Source organism: Saccostrea cucullata, unplaced genomic scaffold (assembly GCF_032062105.1).
Source record: "Saccostrea cucullata isolate Sc308-1 unplaced genomic scaffold, CSIRO_AGI_Scuc_v1 ctg1767, whole genome shotgun sequence".
NCBI lineage: Eukaryota > Metazoa > Mollusca > Bivalvia > Ostreida > Ostreidae > Saccostrea > Saccostrea cuccullata.
In genome coordinates, this window is record NW_026941031.1 from 25,370 (window position 1) to 43,419 (window position 18,050).

The 18,050-nt window shown below is 38.5% G+C and overlaps 2 long non-coding RNA genes across 4 annotated transcripts; both read left to right on the forward strand.

Annotated features, from left to right (window-relative positions):
• The first annotated feature begins 7,496 nt into the window (after positions 1-7,496).
• On the forward strand, positions 7,497-8,384 carry LOC134256978 (uncharacterized). The gene is made up of 3 exons (XR_009989833.1): positions 7,497-7,633; positions 7,778-7,842; positions 7,945-8,384. It is a non-coding gene; the product is annotated as an uncharacterized LOC134256978 (long non-coding RNA).
• A 2,448-nt stretch (positions 8,385-10,832) lies between these two features.
• Positions 10,833-14,500, forward strand: LOC134256975 (uncharacterized). Of its 3 annotated transcripts, none has more exons than XR_009989832.1 (3): positions 10,833-10,969; positions 11,114-11,178; positions 13,509-14,500. It is a non-coding gene; the product is annotated as an uncharacterized LOC134256975 (long non-coding RNA). The 3 variants fall into 3 exon arrangements; XR_009989831.1 differs by lacking the exon at positions 13,509-14,500 and adding an exon at positions 12,774-13,028; XR_009989830.1 differs by lacking the exon at positions 13,509-14,500 and adding an exon at positions 11,281-11,382.
• Positions 14,501-18,050: the final 3,550 nt, after the last annotated feature.

Sequence of the window (18,050 nt, forward strand, 5' to 3'; positions counted from 1 at the left end):
GCTGTATGCAAACTTATATAATAAAATAAAATAAATATGATTATAATAATGTAAACATAAAGGAATGGATAAAGAGTCTTGCTTATGTTTTTAAAAAAGTAAACTTACTCATATTTTATATGAGCAAACGTCTTAGCAATTTCAAAAATTAAATATTTATGTACATTTCACTTGTATATTGCTTTTCTACCAGGTATAGTTAAAACATAAAGCTGTAGAGGGTACCAGAGGCACCTCAGCTTATTCCCTACTATTTTGCTGCCCAAAAAGATATTTTCCTTTAAAATGGAACATTGGAGATGGATCAATTTTGTAAACTATTTAGTGGATTATGCAATCGTACAGGTGTTTTCATCCTCGCAAGCCAGGGGTCTTGAGTCAACACGTTGAGCACTGTCCAACGGCGAGGATTGGGTGTTTTAAGTCTCAGTAACTTGGATTACTAATTGATAATTATTGATCGTGTGAGATATCCAAGTTCAAGTTATGTGTAATATATATGTTAAGCATGATTTTCCATAAGAAAGATGTACAAGCTCGAATCCACTCAGAAAAAAATTCCCAGAATAACGATTGTTCGTCTTGAGATGTATTTTGTTCTACTGGAAATCTCATTCTACTGTACGGAATATCCAAAATTCCCAGTATGATTTCGACGCATTTTAAGAGGCATGATTATGTATGTCATCACAAATAGGATAAATGAGAAGCATCATATCGACTAAAACAAAATTTACCATTCACAAAGCAATTTCACAAGGACACTAAGCATTCAAGGAAAGCGCAAGATACAGTAGAGTGAACATAATATCGCAACATGGGAATGAATGTGTAAGATAAATTCATATGATTTTACTGACAATAATAACAATGGTAAAAATAATGGATAAATATTGAAATGTTTGACAATAATAACAATGGTAAAAATAATGGATAAATATTGAAATGTTTACCAGTAAAACAAGTGTTTTGAGCATGCTAAAGCTGCAAATGACCCAAAGAATTTTCATTCACGTTGCATACAATTACTGTTGAACTCATTCTATCTAATAAAAAAAAATAATTGCTATCAGAGGAAAAATTAAAGATAATACCGTCAGTAAGTAAAATTAAAGCATTTCCCCTAATAATTTGTTGTTTGATCAATTTATCATTGAAAAATTATTTATCAAAATAATTGATGAATAACTTCTCATTTCCCAAATGCACACTTTGTACTGCAAATACGAAAAGATCGACCTCTCCTGTAGCCGATAACAATTTATCCAAGAACTAGTGTTTTCAGTTTTGCTATTTAAAAGGTTTCCTCACAAATATAAGGTATGATGCCAGTCATTCATCACCCCCTCCCCCCCCCCCCCCCCAGTTCTAGGGATCCGCTACATAACTGAAATTGCAATTTTAACAATATTTGTCGATTTTATCTTTTGAGACATTTTCGAGGCAGTCCACCGAAAAACCAGGCAGTTTTGTATTAATGGGCGTCACATCGAAGGTGAAGGTGAGGACTATTTGAAATTTTATTGAAACCAATATCAATGTACTAGTAGTCCAAATGGAATATTAAATGTAAATGAACATGTTAACGAAGAGTTACAAAATTAGATATTCGAGAAACGTAGGTCTAAAAACAGTGTTGTCATTGTTTCGTGAATTTTCATACTCTCAAAATGAAAATACGGAGAACTCATTAGGCCTATGAGAAGGAATATGGTTCTTTAAGAGTACTTATCTCAATACTCATTTAAGAGTATTTATCATTTATTTTAATACTTATTAATAATATAAAATATTTTGTAAAAAAAGAATATGAGTATATGAACTATAGTAGCCAATGCTACATGCATTAACACATGAAAGTTGAAGAAATCCCGTTTTTGTGGAAATGATAGTATAAAATAAGTTAAGTTAGTAAGCAGAGGCAAAATTTATTTCTTTACGTTTTTACTTCGGTATTCTCAGTGAAACTTCGTATCTTAAGAAACTGGTTTTTCATGCACGAGCGCTTTAGCGCTCACTATAAATACAATTACTGGGGTATGTTCGATTTATGCGACGTTCGTTACAAAGAATCGTAGATTGTTCTGTGTCTCTGGCTTTCCCTGGCCTCCCAGCCCTTGCATTGTTTATCTTGTAAAATTTATGAGTTTGATTTGTATGTTTTGAATAAAAATGGGGGGGGGGGGTGAAAAACAAATAAATAAAAAGGTATGAAAAGGTTTTTTTTTTTAAGTGTAGTTGAAATAAATTTCATTAATTGATAAGTTTTGATGTTTTTTGATAGAATGTAATGAATGTTAAACATGCAGCAATTTACAAATGGATGTAATTTTTGTCATGCTACCGGAAACACTCATTTTTCATTTGGTTCATTTGGCCCTCCAAGAAAAAAAATCCAAAATAAATTAAATTTTATTATAACAATTGATTTATTTAAATTCAGTATAGATTTCATAATTATCAAGGCCAGAAATGATGTATTATTTTTTAAAAGTAATTTGAATACACTTCCGGTTTTACGAGCTCGTGCAAACCGTGAGTAAAGTTCGTGTAAAGGCGGGCAGTCCGATTTCAGACGGTTCATCGACTCTACAGATTAGAAGATGCACATTACTCATAAAACGAAGGAATTTTTGTGAGTATGTTTGTTATAAATCGTTGATTTGTATGAAATGTATAATTCTAGGAAACTCTGATATCGAGGGGTTTAGCGGTAAAGTTAGACGAACAATCATAATTCATGACCAAATAGGTTATAGCCATATTTGAAGAACCCATTCCTATAAATAGATAATTTCTATCAGATAATTTTAGGTCAAAATGCTGTTGGATCTTTAATAAGTGCTGTACATATCAAACACGTTTCGACTTTTCTCTTTCTGTGTTTTTAAAAAAAAATCCCCTTGCAATATACCAGTCGTATTAACCTGAGGGACAATTAAGAGATCCATATTTTTTTTCTTAGAAGCGTGAGGGGGGTGTTTGAATAAATCAGATTCATGATCTTTTAAAAAAGAGAAATAAAAAAAAATCTGTCTTCTTACTCCTTTGTTTCTCTTCACAATGACTCCAAACAGGGAGTGGGGAGAAGGAGAAGGGGGTTAAATTCAGTTATCTACTTGATATACTGAAGGAATCACTGTCTAGTTAGTATAGTATGCCAGGGCATCAATAATAGTGAGAAATTTGGGATAATTTGCATAACAGTTGAAGCCAGCTATGCATAAATTATCCCACTTTTACCAGTATCATTGATGTCCATGGCATACTATACTGAGACAGTGATTCCTATATTTCCATTTCTTTGTGAAATAAAATTGTAGATTTAGATTTTAAAAGTGTAGAATAACAGGTCCAGCACAATACCCTGATAAAGGGTATATAGCTTGATAAAGCTATATAGCTTGATCAAGGTCTTACTTTTCATGCACGAGTGGACACAGTGATACTGACCACAACTCATAAGACAGTCGCATGGATTTACATGCAAATCTGGCCTCATTAGCTTTAGACACAAAGAAAACTCGCATGAGATTTGAGATAAATTCTGGTAGAATTATGAAGAAATCAACACCACCAACTTTCAAATAGTTATCACAGAGAAATTAAATAGAAATGGAAATATTTACTGAAAATATTAGGACTTTGTTATTAACTTTCTGACCATCCATACTACTTGTAGTATATTTGGCTTCATTAAAATAACTATAAGATAAATAATTGTACCATATGACATGTTTACATGAATTGGCTTTTGCATTTGAGAATGGTTCGAGTTCCACATTTAAATAGTTTTATCTCCTCTAAGCTTCCAACCTTCCATCTGTCAAATTTTGCATTTAGCCTCGTTTCTTGCATTTAGCCCAGTTTCAAAGACACTGTTCTTGAGAATTAAGATTTTAATCAAGATTCAAATTATGAATTCAAATTTATGTCGGTATATTTAATCTGGCATCCTTTACTTGAATTTTCATGTGGCATAGACTTTAATTACTCTTCTTTATTTTGTGTTGAGCTCAGTATGAAAATAATTATTTAAAATTTTGTTATGATAAACTTTTGATTATAATCAGACCAGCTCACTCATACATATTGCCAATAAGGGATCGACATTAACGGTAGTTTGATGGCCCGGGACAAGTAATTTTTAGTCCGGGCAAGTGAAACTATCGATGTACTGATATATTTGTTAGAAACACTTTAAAATTCAACATTAATTTATAAACAATAAACACAATAAATTGAACACTTGATTTCCACCAATTTTGCATTTGGAATCCCTCGGTACCGTTTCTGGAGCATACCCTCTTTAAGAAATCGGGTTTGTTATTCTGTTTTCTTTCGTAGTTTACAAAAATATGCTCTCCATCTGACAACTTACATTACATTCCTATTGTGACAGGTTATTTATTCACTACAGATTCTGAATATAAAGAACACAATGCACATATTCTCGGTGCACGATGTATCTTGATTCAGAACATGGCAACTATTTTCTTTTTAGCGAGGGTGAAAAGTTAAATTTCGGGAAAAAATTCGTAGGAAAATAATATTCCTGTATTGCTGTGTGTGTTCTCAGGATAGAAAATGACAAAGGAAAGTAGTAAACATATGTTTACAAAAAATTAAATGTAGCATCATTTCAATATCAACATAATCCCTGGCAATTAAGTTCAAAAAAGATATAATTTGTCACTGAAAGTTCATATTTACAACAAATTAAGATACAGTTACTGAATTTTCTTCTTTAAAAATTTTGGGCAATCAAGTTTTACTTTCGGACAAGTCAAAATTGTAGGTCACTTGGCTGAAGGACAAGTGAATATAAAGGTTTTAATGTCTATCCCTGATTTCTGGGAACTTTTCAACAAATTGTCATTATTTTCTGAGCTATGACCTTTTCCTTTATCTTAGCCTTACTATTCACCACTTTATTACAATTTGTCACAAATATTTGACATTGCCATTCATTATAGAGTTCACCCCACTTTTCACCATTTTGAATTTAACTGATTTTCAAAGAAACTGTTACTTCAAACTTAAAAAAAGATACATCTTTACAAGAATTACTTGTATATTCAACTTTGTCTCTATTGTCTTATCTTGACCTCACTATTATTTTTTTAAGATGAGGATCTATTTCAGGATATTGTTCTCACATACAATATATATGTTAACTCTACCGATTTAGGCGGGAGTCTACCGCTTTTTCACTCCATCTCCCACCTACTGATTTTATTCATAAATCTACCACTTTTCTACAAAAGTCTTGTCTAAAGTATTTTAGGTTCGCTTGGGTATCCATTTTTAAGTCATCTGAGTAAACTCAGGTGACCTATTGCTATCCGTTTTCGTCCGTCATCATCCGTTGTGCGTTAACATTTGAACATTTTCAACTTCTTCTCTGAAACTGCAGAACCAATTTCAACCAATTTTGGCATATAGCATCTATGGGTGAAGAGGAATAAAGATTGTGAATTTCATGGTCAATGCCCCCTGGGGCCTGGGGGCATGACCAAAACCGTTAGAATTATAGTACAATCTTTAAAAATCTTCTTCTTTACTCCTGGACATCAAGCAGTCAAACTGTTGGTATGATTGTAATCAGCATCTACCAAAATTGTGAAATTCATGGCCCCAGGGTCAGGAATTCTAGTGCTAGGGAGGGGCTTAATAGATTATATAATGAAAATGCAAAATTTCTTTGAAGTTCTTCTTTTCTGCTCCTGGGCATTAAATAAACTAAACAAGTGCATAGTTAAGTTGAATATAGCTGCCTCTTCCAAAATTGTGAATCTCATGGCCCCACCGGTTAGGGGTTCTAGTGCTAGGGTGGGGCTATATAGATTATATAGTGAAAATACATAAATTCTTTGAAATTCTTTTTCTCTGATCATGGGCATTAATTAAACAAACCAAGTGCATAGGTATGTTGAATAAGACTGCATGCCTCTTCTAAAATTGTGAATTTCATGGCCCTATTGTCCGGTGTTCTAGTGCTAGGGTGGGGCTATACATATAGATTATATAATATATAGTGAAAATGCATAAATTCTTTAAAATTCTTCTTCTCTGTTCATGGGCATTAAGTAAACTAACCAAGTGTATAGTTATGTTGAATAAGGCTGCCTCTTTCAAAATTGTGAATTACATGGCCCCAGGATCAGGGATTCTAGTGCTAGGGTGGGTCTATAAAGATTATATAGTGAAAATGAATTATTTCTTTGAAAATCGTCTTTTCTATGACGGGGTATCAAAATGATTAATTATGTACATAGTTATGAGGAGGAATGATGCCTCTTTGAGATTTTGAATCTCAGGGCCCCTGGGTCAAGACTTCTTGTGTTAGGGCGGGGCTCTAATGTTTATACATGTATAATGAAAATGCGTGAATTCTTTAAAAATATTTTCAATTGCTCCTGGGTATTATGCCAATGATTTAAGTACATATTTATGATGAAGAAAGCTGCCTTTTCCAAAATGGTTAATTTTTGGGCCCCTGGATCAGAGGTACTTGAAAAGGTGGGGGGGGGGGGGTACATAGCTGAGCTGAAGGGTAAAGTGAACATAATTCTCTGTTCGGGAAGAGTCTGGGTGTGTGTTTGTCATTAGTTGTCCGTAATTATTTTACGTTTTCAAATTATTCACAACCATCCCCTACCCCTTAACATATTTTTTGTTGTCATTTCATTAAATTTCTGTGCTTTGTTTCATTGTTTTGAATTTGTACTAATCTCGTCTCAGTTGTATATTTTCAGGCACTCGGACGTGGTACAACGCGGGAGCACCCAGCCAGCCAGCCACAGATGAAGAGGAAGGAGCCCATTGCCCAGTTTTGTCCAGAGGCCCACATTGGCCAAGGCGGTGAGTAACGGGCTGCTTTTGTAGCACTGCTGGATCCCTGTTTTGCATTATAACTTGATCAGAGCAGTTAGGGTTCATCTTTTTGACTTCCTGTTTTTCTGTGTTTTCAGGAGCGTCGATCCCACCGAGACGTACAGCAGCATTCTGGGGAGCCAGGATCGACTGCAACCGCACATGAAAGAGAGGGTGAGATTCATGTCCAACCTGAATCTACTGTGTTGATTTATATTTTCCGTATCTCACTTGATGAAGATTATGATCTCTCTTGATGTCTTGTTTTTCTATTGTAGATATGCAGTGTGATGCACCATCTATTCCCGGTCCTTTGAAGAGGAGTCTGCCAACCCAAGGACGGTAAGATACTTTGTGCAGGCCTTGCACTCTGTGAATTTTCTTCATTTTGACTCTTTGGTCTTGGCACTTTTTTTTCTACTCCATCTTTGGTGTTAACAGGTCAGCGTTAGGCTGTTGTGGATTCCCAGAAATAATTGTGGACTACGGCCTGCCAGAAGAAGTGCAAAGAGTTCAGGGACGTAGTGCAGCCAACTCCAGCATTGAAGGTAGGAGAATGCGCAATCGGTGTACACCTTGAATTCTGTGGACTTTTGTTACTTCTTCCTTGTTGTGGGAGTGTTGCTTGGGGTTTGACCTGTGGAAATCTTTGTTAACAGGTACGGGGTTGGACTGGTCTGGTTGCGTGGAAGAAAAGCAGATTGTCACCAGTAGGCAGCAGTTCTGTGATGCACTGCGGTCAATCCCTGACGTGCAGGTAAGACGCAGTATTCACAACTTGTAGTGTGTCCAATTTCATTACTGCGTGTTTGTGTTTCATGTAAAAGGTATCTTAACTTTGCTCTTTGCAATTTTGTTAACTGTAGGAAGTTGTTTTGATGTCTTGATTTTGCTTTGTTAGCAGATGAGGAGGTGTATGCTGACCCGGAAGGATGATTCCAACAGCAGTCAAGAAGAGAAGAGGAGGTAAGATATCTGCACTGTACCTCATGCAGCCTTTCATGATCTTTACCTTGCCAAATGATGTTGAACGTGTCTACACTTGACCTCTTGACTTCCAATTGACAGGATGCGCAGCAAGCAACAGAGCCCACCCGAGCCAAGACCCGCCCCACCCAGTCCGCCGCAGCCCAACCTAGCAGAGGATCCAGCGCATCCCAACCCAGCCCAACAGATATCCAATTCCGATACCAGGAAGCCTAACAGGGAAGCATTTTGAATTTATTTCTTTCCTTCTGTCTCTTCTCCGTCTTCTGAGCACTTCCCTTATCTAACAGAACTAACCATCCCCTACCCCTTAACATATTTTTTGTTGTCATTTCATTAAATTTCTGTGCTTTGTTTCATTGTTTTGAATTTGTACTAATCTCGTCTCAGTTGTATATTTTCAGGCACTCGGACGTGGTACAACGCGGGAGCACCCAGCCAGCCAGCCTCCAGCCAGCCAGCCACAGATGAAGAGGAAGGAGCCCATTTGCCTAGTTTTGTCCAGAGGCCCACATTGGCCAAGGCGGTGAGTAACGGGCTGCTTTTGTAGCACTGCTGGATCCCTGTTTTGCATTATAACTTGATCAGAGCAGTTAGGGTTCATCTTTTTGACTTCCTGTTTTTCTGTGTTTTCAGGAGCGTCGGGAGGATCCCACCGAGACGTACAGCAGCATTCTGGGGAGCCAGGATCGACTGCAGCCCAGCCACAGGCAGAGCCAGCCCATGAGGAGAGTGAGATTCATGTCAGAGAAGCTGAATTTACTGTGTTGATTTATATTTTCCGACATCTCACTTGATGAAGATTATGATCTCTCTTGCTTACATTTGCCAAGGCGGTGTAAAGGGCTGCTTTTGTAGCACATCTATCCCTGTTTTGCATTATAACTTGATCAGAGCAGCTATTGCTTTTCTTTTGACCTCCTGATTTTGTTTTCAGGAGCGTGATCCCACCGAGAGGTTCAGCAGCATTCTGGGGAGCAAGATTGCACCGCACATGGAAGAGAGGGTGTGACCTGAATTTACGGTGTTGATTTATCTTTTCCTCATCTCTTGATTATGATCTCTTGATGTCTTGTCTTTCTTGTAGATATGCAGTGTGATGCACCATCTATTCCCAGTCCTTTGAAGAGGAGTCTGCCAACCCAAGGACGGTAAGATACTTTGTGCAGGCCTTGCACTCTGTGAAATTTCTTCATTTTGACTCTTTGGTCTTGGCACACTTTTTTCTACTCCATCTTTGGTGTTAACAGGTCAGGGTTAGGCTGTTGTGGATTCCCAGAAATAATTGTGGACTACGGCCTGCCAGAAGAAGTGCAAAGAGTTCAGGGACGTAGTGCAGCCAACTCCAGCATTGAAGGTAGGAGAATGCGCAATCGGTGTACACCTTGAATTCTGTGGACTTTTGTTACTTCTTCCTTGTTGTGGGAGTGTTGCTTGGGGTTTGACCTGTGGAAATCTTTGTTAACAGGTACGGGGTTGGACTGGTCTGGTTGCGTGGAAGAAAAGCAGATTGTCACCAGTAGGCAGCAGTTCTGTGATGCACTGCGGTCAATCCCTGACGTGCAGGTAAGACGCAGTATTCACAACTTGTAGTGTGTCCAATTTCATTACTGCGTGTTTGTGTTTCATGTAAAAGGTATCTTAACTTTGCTCTTTGCAATTTTGTTAACTGTAGGAAGTTGTTTTGATGTCTTGATTTTGCTTTGTTAGCAGATGAGGAGGTGTATGCTGACCCGGAAGGATGATTCCAACAGCAGTCAAGAAGAGAAGAGGAGGTAAGATATCTGCACTGTACCTCATGCAGCCTTTCATGATCTTTACCTTGCCAAATGATGTTGACCGTGTCAACACTTGACCTCTTGACTTCCAATTGACAGGATGCGCTGCAAGCAACAGAGCCCACCCAAGCCCAGCCCAGCCCAGCCAAGCCCAGCCCACCGCAGCCCAACCTAGCAGAGGATCCAGCACATCCCAACCCAGCCCAACAGATATCCAATTCCGATACCAGGAAGCCTAACAGAGAAGCATTTTGAATTTATTTCTTTCCTTCTGTCTCTTCTCTGTCTTCTGAGCACTTCCCTTATCTAACAGAACTAACCATCCCCTACCCCTTAATATATTTTTTGTTGTCATTTCATTAAATTTCTGTGCTTTGTTTCATTGTTTTGAATTTGTACTAATCTCGTCTCAGTTGTATATTTTCAGGCACTCGGACGTGGTACAACGCGGGAGCACCCAGCCAGCCAGCCTCCAGCCAGCCAGCCACAGCCAGCCACAGATGAAGAGGAAGGAGCCCATTTGCCTAGTTTTGTCCAGAGGCCCACATTGGCCAAGGCGGTGAGTAACGGGCTGCTTTTGTAGCACTGCTGGATCCCTGTTTTGCATTATAACTTGATCAGAGCAGTTAGGGTTCATCTTTTTGACTTCCTGTTTTTCTGTGTTTTCAGGAGCGTCGATCCCACCGAGACGTACAGCAGCATTCTGGGGAGCCAGGATCGACTGCAACCGCACATGAAAGAGAGGGTGAGATTCATGTCCAACCTGAATCTACTGTGTTGATTTACATTTTCCGCATGTCACTTGATGAAGATTATGATCTCTCTTGATGTCTTGTTTTTCTATTGTAGATATGCAGTGTGATGCACCATCTATTCCCGGTCCTTTGAAGAGGAGTCTGCCAACCCAAGGACGGTAAGATACTTTGTGCAGGCCTTGCACTCTGTGAATTTTCTTCATTTTGACTCTTTGGTCTTGGCACTTTTTTTTCTACTCCATCTTTGGTGTTAACAGGTCAGGGTTAGGCTGTTGTGGATTCCCAGAAATAATTGTGGACTACGGCCTGCCAGAAGAAGTGCAAAGAGTTCAGGGACGTAGTGCAGCCAACTCCAGCATTGAAGGTAGGAGAATGCGCAATCGGTGTACACCTTGAATTCTGTGGACTTTTGTTACTTCTTCCTTGTTGTGGGAGTGTTGCTTGGGGTTTGACCTGTGGAAATCTTTGTTAACAGGTACGGGGTTGGACTGGTCTGGTTGCGTGGAAGAAAAGCAGATTGTCACCAGTAGGCAGCAGTTCTGTGATGCACTGCGGTCAATCCCTGACGTGCAGGTAAGACGCAGTATTCACAACTTGTAGTGTGTCCAATTTCATTACTGCGTGTTTGTGTTTCATGTAAAAGGTATCTTAACTTTGCTCTTTGCAATTTTGTTAACTGTAGGAAGTTGTTTTGATGTCTTGATTTTGCTTTGTTAGCAGATGAGGAGGTGTATGCTGACCCGGAAGGATGATTCCAACAGCAGTCAAGAAGAGAAGAGGAGGTAAGATATCTGCACTGTACCTCATGCAGCCTTTCATGATCTTTACCTTGCCAAATGATGTTGACCGTGTCAACACTTGACCTCTTGACTTCCAATTGACAGGATGCGCAGCAAGCAACAGAGCCCACCCGAGCCAAGACCCGCCCCACCCAGTCCGCCGCAGCCCAACCTAGCAGAGGATCCAGCGCATCCCAACCCAGCCCAACAGATATCCAATTCCGCTACAAGAAAGCCTAACAGGGAAGCATTTTGAATTTATCTCTTTCCTTCTGTCTCTTCTCCGTCTTCTGAGCACTTCCCTTATCTAACAGAACTAACCATCCCCTACCCCTTAACATATTTTTTGTTGTCATTTCATTAAATTTCTGTGCTTTGTTTCATTGTTTTGAATTTGTACTAATCTCGTCTCAGTTGTATATTTTCAGGCACTCGGACGTGGTACAACGCGGGAGAGCACCCAGCCAGCCAGCCACAGATGAAGGGGAAGGAGCCCATTGCCCAGTTTTGTCCAGAGGCCCACATTGGCCAAGGCGGTGAGTAACGGGCTGCTTTTGTAGCACTGCTGGATCCCTGTTTTGCATTATAACTTGATCAGAGCAGGTAGGGTTCATCTTTTTGACCTCCAGTTATTCTGTGTTTTCAGGAGCGTTGATCCCATCGAGACGTACAACAGCATTCTGGGGAGCCATGATCGACTGCAACCGCACATGAAAGAGAGGGTAAAATTCATGTCCAACCTGAATTTACTGTGTTGATTTATATTTTCCGCATCTCACTTGATGAAGATTATGATCTCTCTTGATGTCTTGTTTTTCTATTGTAGATATGCAGTGTGATACACCATCTATTCCCAGTCCTTTGAAGAGGAATCTGCCAACCCATGGACGGTAAGATACTTTGTGCAGGCCTTGCACTCTGAATTTTCTTCATTTTGACTCTTTGGTCTTGGCACTTTTTTTTCTACTCCATCTTTGGTGTTAACAGGTCAGCGTTAGGCTGTTGTGGATTCCCAGATGATTAGCGGACTGCAGCCTGCCAGAGGAAGTATGCAGAGTTCAGGGACGTACTGCGGCCAACTCCGGCGTTGAAGGTAAGCCGATGCGCAATCGGTGTACACGCTTTATTCTGTGGAGTTTGTTACCCCTTCCTTGTTTTGGGAGTGTTTCTTGTGGTTTGACCTGTGGACATCTTTGTTAACAGGTACGGGGTTGGACTGGCCTGGTTGCGTGGAAGAAGATCAGACCGTCACCAGTAGCAGCAGTTCTGTCATGCACTGCGGTCAATCCCTGACGTGCAGGTAAGATGCAGCACATCTTGCAGTGTGTCCACTATCTTTACAATGTGTTTGTGATGTAAAAGGTATCATAACTTTGCTCTTTGCAATTTTGTTAACTGTAAGAAGTTGTTTTGATGTCTTGATTTTGCTTTGTTAGCAGAAGAGAGGAGATGTATGCTGACCCGAGAGGATCCCAGCAGCAGTCAAAAAGAGAAGAGGAGGTAAGATTCACACTACATCTTGCAGCCTTTTGTGATCTTGACCTTGCCAAATGATGTTGACCGTATCAGCATTTGACCTCTTGACTTGCAATTGACAGGATGCGCAGCAAGCAGCAGAGCCCAGCCCAGCCCAGCCCAGCCCTTCGCAGCCCAGCCCAGGATCCAGCGCAGCCCACACCAGCCAGCCCATCCCCCCAGAGGATCCAGTGCCGCTACCAGGCAGCCTAACAGAGAAGCATTTTGAATTTATTTCTTTCCTTCTGTCTCCTCTCTATCTTCTTAGCACTTTCCTAATCTAACACAACTAACCATCCCCTACCCCTTAACATTGATTTTGTTGTAATTTCCTTGAATTTGTGTGCTTTGTTTCATTGTTTTGAATTTTCACTAATCTCGTCTCAGTTGTATATTTTCAGGCACTCGGACGTGGTACAACGCGGGAACGCCCAGCCAGCCGCCACCAAGTCAGCCACCACCCAGCCAGCCACAGATGAAGAGGAAGGAGCCCATTGTCCAAGCTTTGTCTAGCAGCTTACATTTGCCAAGGCGGTGAGTAAAGGACTGCTTTTGTAGCACTTCTGGATCCCTGTTTTGCATTATAACTTGATCAGAGCAGCTATTGTTCTTCTTTTGACCTCCTGATTTTCCGTCTTTTCAGGAGCGTCGATCCCACCGAGACGTTCAGCAGTATTCTTGGGAGCAAGAATCGACTGCGACCACACAGCCCTCAAGAAGAGAGGATGAGGTAAGATTCACACTGTACATCTTTCAGCTTTTTGTGATCTTTACCTTTCCAAATGATGTTTATGTATCAGCATTTGACCTCTTGACAGAATGTGCAAGGAGCAGTAGAGCTTACCTGAGCCCAGCCCAGCCCACTGCATCTCAGCCCAGCCCAGCAGAGGATCCAGTGGTCTAACACCTCTAACTAACCACTTTAACAAACTTCCAACAAATAACTCTTAGAAACTTCCAACAAATAACCCTAACAAACTTCCAACAAGTAACTTTAACAAACTTCCATTAAATAACTGTAACAAACTTCCAACAAATAACTCTAACAAACTTCCAACAAATAACTAACAAACTTCCAACAAATCATCCTAACAAACTTCCAACAAATCATCGTAACCAACCAGTAACAAATCATCCTAACAAACTAAAACTACTAACAGTCTGCTAAATGTTGTGTGACGCGTCTAGTGTGTTGGTGTTAGTGTCTGTGTGCTTGTCACCTCTCGCTTTCAGCCATCACCGCTGGCTAGCAGTAATGCGAAAAGGGAAGGAATTTTTATGTCTTCCCCTGCCAGTACATAGCCTCTCCACAACAAGTCCTATGCGATGCCTCCACGTGGAAGCAGACGGATACTGGGCAGATTTTGGTCCCAGGCTAAGTTCGCAAGGGCGCACAGGAAGATGAATCTTGATAGCCTCTACTGGTATCTGTCTAGGAGAGAAAACTGATCACAACCCCAATTAAGTAGGGGACCCAATTGATATAAGTGTTGGCTATTTATCCCTATTGAAATAGAAGTGAACCTTTGTCCATTGTCTGTCGTCATCTTCTTTGTTTTAAACTTTCACATTTATATCTTTAGAACTACTGGGCCAAAGTCAGACAAACTTGACACAGAGTATCTTTGCGTAAATGGGATTCAAGTTTATAAATGAAGGCCCATGCCCTCTTCAAAGGGGGGGGGGGATTATTACATAAGTGTAAATTAATGACATCATTTAAAAAAGATCTAAAGATTTAAAAATCTTTTCAAGAACCACTGAGACGGTAAATGTTACACTGATGTGAATTCATCCTTACTTAGTATAGATTTAAAGAACGAGGGCGCTTTTGATTGGCATTCGGCAGGAGTCTGGGCGTATTTGAAAAGTGAAAATTTTATTGACAATCCATATGAAATTTTAACATTTTTATTATTTATCGGGTTCCTGTGCAACAGGAACGGAATATATTTTCCCGAAATTGAGCTTCGATTTGCTAAAAAATAACTTGAAAATTGGCCAGATCAGACATTTGGTACAAAATGGTACATTTTTAAACACGTTTTTATAAAATTTCTCTATCTCTGGGTCTTCTCTCCATGATTTTGAAACGTTATTTTGTGTATTTTAATTCAAAGAAATGAATACACTTTTTTAAAAAAATGGAGAGAAGACCCAGAGACCACGAAAAATGAACTTTTCCCCAAAAAATCCAAATGTGTGAATGTGGTGCTTCTTTGTCCTTTTAAAATCATCTGTATATGTGTAGCGGTGATAGCTCAGTTAGTTGGGCTACCTGTTCAGTGCACTCAAAGAGAAAAGTTTTTGGTTCGAGTCTGGCATCGGACGTTAATTTTTTTTTTCATGCAAACAACCATCTATTTTGTCAGTTTCGTTTTATGTACTGATGTATTAAAATTTTGAATTAGATAAATTTTGGTTCAGTTTGGATCTCGAGCGAAATCAATTCTAATCATCTATTCTACAATGTACATGTACATGTATCATGCATCCATGCATTACATATTTTAAGTGTTTATTTTTTGTGAAACATTACTATGTTATAGTACCCCCTAGGAAAAACGGGCATAAATGTTACAATTTCACAAGGTCTTTCAAACTAAATGAAAAAAAACTTATGGACGTGTTTGTAAAATCTGACCAGCTATGTTTAGCAAACCAAATCATGGACATTTAAACCATAAATGTTTCGTACAAATGATTCTTGCAGATCACTCGCCAAATGCACCCATATCTTCTTTATTCAAATCAAGACCCCAGGGATAGAATGGGGCAACTATGGGGGATGAAAAATATACCTAGGAATTTATACGTAAAATCTTTATAAATTTCAAGAAAAACAAAGCCACAATGATATGGAATCATCCTTGAGTAGTGATTCAAGTTTGTTCAAATCATGACCCCCCAGGGGTACATGTAGGTTAGGGCCACAATAGATGATCAAAATTTTATGTTGGTCAATATATAGGAAAAATCCTCTCAAGAACATTCTTAGGTAGTGTAGTCATTTAAAGCTGATTTTTTGAGAAAAAAATTTTCTGCTTAAATGTGATCAATTTTTATGTAATTTAAACCCTTATGAATAATAAAACCAAAATGAAAATCAAATGTTTCGGAAGAAATATTTCTGTACAGTCGAACTTGTAGCGTAATATAAGAAAACAATAATGTACAAGATGACAAAAATGCCATTTTGCTTCAATTAAAGCTTTTTAAACAGCTCTTATTGCAAATATGGAATCATATTAATCAGTCTATAAATATTCTAATTTTCTGTCTTTGAGAAGTTGATTACAAATTTACAACAAAATTTTCCCATGTCAAAATTGCAGCTCATATTGCTTTAAAGACAGATGATACAAACTTGTATAAAAAAAATCCTAAAAATAGTCATAACCTAAAAAAAGCACAAAACTTTTAATGCTGCCTGCTTGAATTAACATGTTTGCATGTTTTTTTCAAGCAGAAGGTTCCAAGCCCTTAAAAGCAGAGGAGAAGTTTTGGTATTACATGTATATGACATTACTGAATGTATACATTGCCAAATTATGTAGACACAACTGATCATGAGCTTTTTTATCACCAGAAGATCTTAATTAATTAATTTAGTGTGTACAATGCAATAAATCAAATATTTTATTTATAATTCAGATATCTACAAATAATTACTATAGTCGCAGCTTTATGTCTAGAAATTCCCCACATCGACCCTTTTTATAGGTCACCTAAGTCACTCAGGTGACCTATTGCTATCTGTTTTCATCCGTCGTCGTTCGTTGTCAATCGGTTGTAAACTTTTGAACATTTTTAGCTTCTTCTCTGCAATCACTCAACCAATTTCAACCAAATTTTGCATAAAGCATTTATGGTGAAGGGGAACAAGAATTGTGAATTTCATGGTCCCTGCCCCCCTGGGTGGGGCCTGAGGGGTGGGTCCAAAACCACTAAAATTAATGCAATCTTTAAAAATCTTTTTCTTTACTCCTCGACATCAAGCAGTCAAACTGTTAGCATGAATGTTATGTCCATTGAGTCATCTACCAAAATTGTGAAATTCATGGCCCCATGGCCCCAGGGTCAGGGGTTCTAAGTGCTAGGGTGGGGCTCTATTGAATATATAGTGAAAATGCATTATTTCTTTAAAAATCTTCTCTGCTCCTGGGTATTACATAAACTAAATAAGTATATAATTATGATGGGGAAGAATACCTCTTCCAAAATTGGGAATTTTATGCCCAAGGGTCAGGGATTCTGGTCTAAGGGTGGGGCTCTTTTGATTACATATTGAAAATACATTAATTCTTTGAAAATCCTCTTCTCTGCTCCTGGGTATTTAGCAGATGAACTACTTAATAATATATAGTTATGATGAGCAAGGGCCATTCTTCCTGAATTGTGAATTTCAAGGCCCCTGGGTCAGGGGTACCATAGACTGATAGAGGGGGGTCTACTTATATACTGAAAATGAATTAATTGTATGAAATCTGCTCTTGGTATTAATCAAACATTTCTGATAAGCAAGGGTGCCTTATCCAAAATTGTGAAATGTGTGGACCAAGGGTCAGGGGTTCATGTGTGGTAGTGGCACTACTGATTATTGCTGAATATTACTGTTGAAATGCATTTTTTTGTTCCTCTACTCTGTCTGTGGGTATTATTGTAACCAAACTAAACATGCTAAGTGTATAGTTATGATTAGCAATGGTGCCTCTTTCAAAATTGTGAATGCCATGATGTCTAGTTTAAAACAAGAACCAAATTCAATTGTTGGAAAGTTGTTACATGATACTCAGTTGACCTATAAGGCCCATGGGCCTATTGTTCTCTAATGTAACCATTGAGACAATTATCTTTGAAGATATTCTAATGTAAATTTTTTTATTTAATAATATATTGTTAATTTTGCTCTAAGGTTTTTTATGCTGCTATTACAATTTTTCTCTAAAATTAAACAAATTTTAAAGTATGTATATTATTCAATATTAAATTAATATTTCTGGAATGTACAAATTCTGTCAGCAGTTGTACCAGTTATAATTTGTATAATTAGTAAATTCTGATTATTTACTAGTTGTGCACTTAAATGAATGTATTATATACTGATGTAACTAAATATACAATAAAAGTAATTAATTATACCCCCGCTCTAAAGGAGAGGTTATACCTCCGCTCTAAAGGAGAGGGGGGTATACTGTTTTACCCTTGTGTGTCTGTCTGTCTGTCTGTCCGTGTGTTCGTCCGAAACAAATTTTCGTCGCAGTTTTCTCAGCACCTACTCATCGCAGATGCTTGAAATTTTAACACAAACTTCTCTCAGGCATGCCATATGATGGGATACATTTTTGTTCAAATATGAT